Source organism: Cherax quadricarinatus, chromosome 64, assembly GCF_038502225.1.
Source record: "Cherax quadricarinatus isolate ZL_2023a chromosome 64, ASM3850222v1, whole genome shotgun sequence".
In the NCBI taxonomy this organism is placed as follows: domain Eukaryota; kingdom Metazoa; phylum Arthropoda; class Malacostraca; order Decapoda; family Parastacidae; genus Cherax; species Cherax quadricarinatus.
Window position 1 is genome coordinate 24,272,992 of NC_091355.1, and position 6,325 is coordinate 24,279,316.

Genomic DNA, 6,325 nt, shown 5'->3' on the forward strand with positions numbered 1-6,325 from the left:
GAGTGTTACCACTCGCCTGATGCGAGCTTACGTCAGAGGTGCGTGTTACTATTCGCCTGATTCGAGCTTTCGTCAGAGGTGAGCGTTACTACTCGCCTGACGCCAGCTTACGTCAGAGGTGAGTGTTAATACTCGCCTGACGCCAGCTTACGTCAGAGGTGAGTGTTACTGTTCGCCTGACGCGAGCTTACGTCAGAGGTGAGTGTTACTACTCGCCTGACGCGAGCTTACGTCAGAGGTGTGTGTTACTACTCGACTGACGCGAGTTTACGTCAGAGGTGAGTGTTACTACTCGCCTGAAGCGAGCTTAAGTCAGAGGTGAGTGTTACTACTCGCCTGATGCGAGCTTACGTCAGAGGTGAGTGTTACTATTCGCCTGATGCGAGCGTACCTCAGAGGTGAGTGTTAATACTCGCCTGACGCCAGCTTACGTCAGAGGTGAGTGTTACTAGTCGCCTGACGCGTGGTTGCGTCAGAAGTGAGTGTTTCTACTCGCCGGATGCGAGCTTACGTCAGAGGTGAGTGTTACTACTCGCCTTACGCGAGCTTACGTCAGAGGTGAGTGTTATTATTCGCCTGATGCGAGCGTACGTCAGAGGTGAGTGTTACTACTCGCCTGACGCCAGCTTAAGTCAGAGGTGAGTGTTACTACTCGCCTGACGCGAGCGTACGTCAGAGGTGAGTGTTACTACTCGCCTGACGCGAGCTTACGTCAGAGGTGAGTGTTGCTACTCGCCTTAGACCAGCTTACGTCAGAGGTGAGTGTTACCACTCGCCTGTTACTACTCGCCTGACGCCAGCTTACGTCAGAGGTGAGTGTTACTACTCGCCTGATGCGAGCTTACGTCACAGGTGAGTGTTACTTCTCGACTGATGCGAGCTTACGTCAGAGGTGAGTGTTACTACTCGCCTGACGCCAGCTTACGTCAGAGGTGAGTGTTACTATTCGCCTGATGCGAGCTTACGTCACAGGTGAGTGTTACTACTCGCCTGATGCGAGATTACGTCAGAGGTGAGTGTTGCTACTCGCCTGACTCTAGCTTACGTCAGAGGTGAGTGTTACTACTCGCCTGATGCGAGCTTACGTCAGAGGTGAGTGTTACTACTCGCCTGAGGCAGCTTACGTCAGAGGTGAGTGTTACTACTCGCCTGACGCCAGCTTACGTCAGAGGTGAGTGTTACTACTCGCCTGACGCCAGCTTACGTCAGAGGTGAGTGTTACTACTCGCCTGACGCCAGCTTACGTCAGAGGTGAGTGTTACTACTCGCCTGACGCCAGCTTACGTCAGAGGTGAGTGTTACTACTCGCCTGACGCGAGCTTACGTCAGAGGTGAGTGTTACTACTCGCCTGACGCCAGCTTACGTCAGAGGTGAGTGTTACTACTCGCCTGACGCGAGCTTACGTCAGAGGTGAGTGTTACTACTCGCCAGGCGCGAGTTTACGTCAGAGGTGAGTGTTACTGCTCGCATGACGCGAGCTTACGTCAGAGGTGAGTGTTACTACTCGCCTGACGCGAGCTTACGTCAGAGGTGAGTGTTACTACTCGCCTGACGCGAGCTTACGTCAGAGGTGAGTGTTACTACTCGCCTGACGCCAGCTTACGTCAGAGGTGAGTGTTACTACTCGCCTGACGCCAGCTTACGTCAGAGGTGAGTTTACTACTCGTGACGCGTGTTACTATTCGCCTGATTCGAGCTTTCGTCAGAGGTGAGCGTTACTACTCGCCTGACGCCAGCTTACGTCAGAGGTGAGTGTTAATACTCGCCTGACGCCAGCTTACGTCAGAGGTGAGTGTTACTACTCGCCTGACGTGAGCTTACGTCAGAGGTGAGTGTTACTACTCGCCTGACGTGAGCTTACGTCAGAGGTGAGTGTTACTACTCGCCTGACGCCAGCTTACGTCAGAGGTGAGTGTTACTACTCGCCTGACGCCAGCTTACGTCAGAGGTGAGTGTTACTACTCGCCTGAGGCTAGCTTACGTCAGAGGTGAGTGTTACTACTCGCCTGACGCCAACTTACGTCAGAGATGAGTGTTCCTACTCGCCTGACGTGAGCTTACGTCAGAGGTGGGTGTTAGTACTCGCCTGACGCCAGCTTACGTCAGAGGTGAGAGTTACTATTCGCCTGATGCGAGCTTACGTCACAGGTGAGTGTTACTACTCGCCTGATGCGAGCTTACGTCAGAGGTGAGTGTTACTACTCGCCTGACGCCAGCTTACGTCAGAGGTGAGTGTTACTGCTCTCCTGATGCGAGCTTACGTCAGAGATGAGTGTTACTACTCGTCTGACGCCCACTTACGTCAGAGGTGAGTGTTACTACTCGCCTGACGCGAGCTTACGTCAGAGATGAGTGTTACTACTCGCCTGACGCCAGCTTACGTCAGAGGTGAGTGTTACTAGCTCGTCAGAGGTGAGTGACGCCAGCTTACGTCAGATGTGAGTGTTACTACTCGCCTGACGCCAGCTTACGTCAGAGGTGAGTGTTACTACTCGCCTGATGCGAGCTTACGTCAGAGGTGAGTGTTACTACTCGCCTGACGCGAGCTTACGTCAGAGGTGAGTGTTACTACTCGCCTGACGCCAGCTTACGTCAGAGGTGAGTGTTACTACTCGCCTGACGCGAGCTTACGTCAGAGGTGAGTGTTACTACTCGCCTGACGCCAGCTTACGTCAGAGGTGAGTGTTACTACTCGCCTGACGCCAGCTTACGTCAGAGGTGAGTGTTACTACTCGCCTGACGCCAGCTTACGTCAGAGGTGAGTGTTACTACTCGCCTGACGCCAGCTTACGTCAGAGGTGAGTGTTACTACTCGCCTGACGCCAGCTTACGTCAGAGGTGAGTGTTACTACTCGCCTGACGCCAGCTTACGTCAGAGGTGAGTGTTACTACTCGCCTGACGCGAGCTTACGTCAGAGGTGAGTGTTACTACTCGCCTGACGCCAGCTTACGTCAGAGGTGAGTGTTACTACTCGCCTGACGCCAGCTTACGTCAGAGGTGAGTGTTACTACTCGCCTGACGCGAGCTTACGTCAGAGGTGAGTGTTACTACTCGCCTGACGTGAGCTTACGTCAGAGGTGAGTGTTACTACTCGCCTGACGCCAGCTTACGTCAGAGGTGAGTGTTACTACTCGCCTGACGCCAGCTTACGTCAGAGGTGAGTGTTACTACTCGCCTGACGCCAGCTTACGTCAGAGGTGAGTGTTACTACTCGCCTGACGCCAGCTTACGTCAGAGGTGAGTGTTACTACTCGCCTGACGCGAGCTTACGTCAGAGGTGAGTGTTACTACTCGCCTGACGCCAGCTTACGTCAGAGGTGAGTGTTACTACTCGCCTGACGCCAGCTTACGTCAGAGGTGAGTGTTACTACTCGCCTGACGCCAGCTTACGTCAGAGGTGAGTGTTACTACTCGCCTGACGCCAGCTTACGTCAGAGGTGAGTGTTACTACTCGCCTGACGCCAGCTTACGTCAGAGGTGAGTGTTACTACTCGCCTGACGCCAGCTTACGTCAGAGGTGAGTGTTACTACTCGCCTGACGCCAGCTTACGTCAGAGGTGAGAGCTACTACTCGCCTGACGCCGGCTTACGTCAGAGGTGAGTGTTAATACTCGCCTGACGCCAGCTTACGTCAGAGGTGAGTGTTACTACTTGTCTGACGCCAGCTTACGTCAGAGGTGAGTGTTACTACTAGCCTGACGCCAGCTTACGTCAGAGGTGGGTGTTACTACTAGCCTGACGCCAGCTTACGTCAGAGGTGAGTGTTACTACTCGCATGACGTGAGCTTACGTCAGAGGTGGGTGTTACTACTGGCCTGACGCCAGCTTACGTCAGAGGTGAGTGTTACTACTGGCCTGACGCCAGCTTACGTCAGAGGTGAGTGTTACTACTCGCCTGACGCCAGCTTACGTCAGAGGTGAGTGTTACTACTCGCCTGACGCCAGCTTACGTCAGAGGTGAGTGTTACTACTCGCCTGACGCCAGCTTACGTCAGAGGTGAGTGTTACTACTCGCCTGACGCCAGCTTACGTCAGAGGTGAGTGTTACTACTCGCCTGACGCCAGCTTACGTCAGAGGTGAGTGTTACTACTCGCCTGACGCCAGCTTACGTCAGAGGTGAGTGTTACTACTCGCCTGACGCCAGCTTACGTCAGAGGTGAGTGTTACTACTCGCCTGACGCGAGCTTACGTCAGAGGTGAGTGTTACTACTCGCCTGACGCCAGCTTACGTCAGAGGTGAGTGTTACTACTCGCCTGACGCCAGCTTACGTCAGAGGTGAGTGTTACTACTCGCCTGACGCCAGCTTACGTCAGAGGTGAGTGTTACTACTCGCCTGACGCCAGCTTACGTCAGAGGTGAGTGTTACTACTCGCCTGACGCCAGCTTACGTCAGAGGTGAGTGTTACTACTCGCCTGACGCCAGCTTACGTCAGAGGTGAGTGTTACTACTCGCCTGACGCCAGCTTACGTCAGAGGTGAGTGTTACTACTCGCCTGACGCCAGCTTACGTCAGAGGTGAGTGTTACTACTCGCCTGACGCCAGCTTACGTCAGAGGTGAGTGTTACTACTCGCCTGACGCCAGCTTACGTCAGAGGTGAGTGTTACTACTCGCCTGACGCCAGCTTACGTCAGAGGTGAGTGTTACTACTCGCCTGACGCCAGCTTACGTCAGAGGTGAGTGTTACTACTCGCCTGACGCCAGCTTACGTCAGAGGTGAGTGTTACTACTCGCCTGACGCCAGCTTACGTCAGAGGTGAGTGTTACTACTCGCCTGACGCCAGCTTACGTCAGAGGTGAGTGTTACTACTCGCCTGACGCCAGCTTACGTCAGAGGTGAGTGTTACTACTCGCCTGACGCCAGCTTACGTCAGAGGTGAGTGTTACTACTCGCCTGACGCCAGCTTACGTCAGAGGTGAGTGTTACTACTCGCCTGACGCCAGCTTACGTCAGAGGTGAGTGTTACTACTCGCCTGACGCCAGCTTACGTCAGAGGTGAGTGTTACTACTCGCCTGACGCCAGCTTACGTCAGAGGTGAGTGTTACTACTCGCCTGACGCCAGCTTACGTCAGAGGTGAGTGTTACTACTCGCCTGACGCCAGCTTACGTCAGAGGTGAGTGTTACTACTCGCCTGACGCCAGCTTACGTCAGAGGTGAGTGTTACTACTCGCCTGACGCCAGCTTACGTCAGAGGTGAGTGTTACTACTCGCCTGACGCCAGCTTACGTCAGAGGTGAGTGTTACTACTCGCCTGACGCCAGCTTACGTCAGAGGTGAGTGTTACTACTCGCCTGACGCCAGCTTACGTCAGAGGTGAGTGTTACTACTCGCCTGACGCCAGCTTACGTCAGAGGTGAGTGTTACTACTCGCCTGACGCCAGCTTACGTCAGAGGTGAGTGTAGTAGAGCAGACAGTAGAGCGTCACTCTCGGTATAGTGAAGGTCTCCACGGCTCACTACTGTTAACCTAAACGGTGAAGCATTTGGTCTAGAACTTTATTCACTTAAGTCACCAGAAATTGTGGAATTTTCATTGTTCAGAAGTTCTCGTGTGTAGAAACTTCAAGTTTTCTAAGTCAACATCATAATGAACTTAGAAAATAGAGGATGATGTAACTTTTTGATCAACTGAATATTAAAGGTTCATTCAGCTAAGAATGAAGGTCTTCTTAATTTATAAGTGGTATATAAAGTCTGTTTATGTATAATTAAGAAAAAGGTACAACAAAATACCACAAGTCTATAACAATATCTACTTTATATTAACGATACATTTTACAAAGTTTTTCCATCTCCTTACAACGTTATTACGATATTACTAGAGAATAATTCTCCATAAAAACTCCCCTAGACTAACAACGTCTATGATTTATAAAGTTTATCCTAATAGTTACTCAAAGGAATTTCTCATAACATCTTTACAGGAGGTATGTGTTGACCGTGATGCCCACTACCTGTTGACGACCGTGATGCCCACTACCTGTTGACGACCGTGATGCCCACTACCTGTTGACGACCGTGATGCCCACTACCTGTTGACGACCGTGATGCCCACTACCTGTTGACGACCGTGATGCCCACTACCTGTTGACGACCGTGATGCCCACTACCTGTTGACGACCGTGATTGACGACCTGACCGTGATGCCCACTACCTGTTGACGACCGTGATGCCCACTACCTGTTTGTTGACGACCGTGATGCCCACTACCTGTTGACGACCGTGATGCCCACTACCTGTTGACGACCGTGATGCCCACTACCTGTTGACGACCGTGATGCCCACTACCCGTGATGCCCACTACCTGTTGACGACAGTG

The 6,325-nt window shown here is 52.5% G+C and overlaps 1 long non-coding RNA gene across 3 annotated transcripts in view; it reads left to right on the top strand.

Moving 5' to 3' along the window:
- Positions 1-6,080, top strand: part of LOC138854622 (uncharacterized) — a 90,569-nt gene extending 84,489 nt beyond the window's left edge. For 2 of the 3 annotated variants that reach the window (XR_011393819.1, XR_011393820.1), the window contains one exon: positions 5,884-5,901. This is a non-coding gene — a long non-coding RNA (uncharacterized lncRNA). Of the gene's footprint in view, positions 1-5,883; positions 5,902-5,930 lie in introns of those variants that run through there. The other variant, XR_011393818.1, reaches the window with a different exon arrangement.
- The last annotated feature ends 245 nt before the right edge of the window (positions 6,081-6,325 follow it).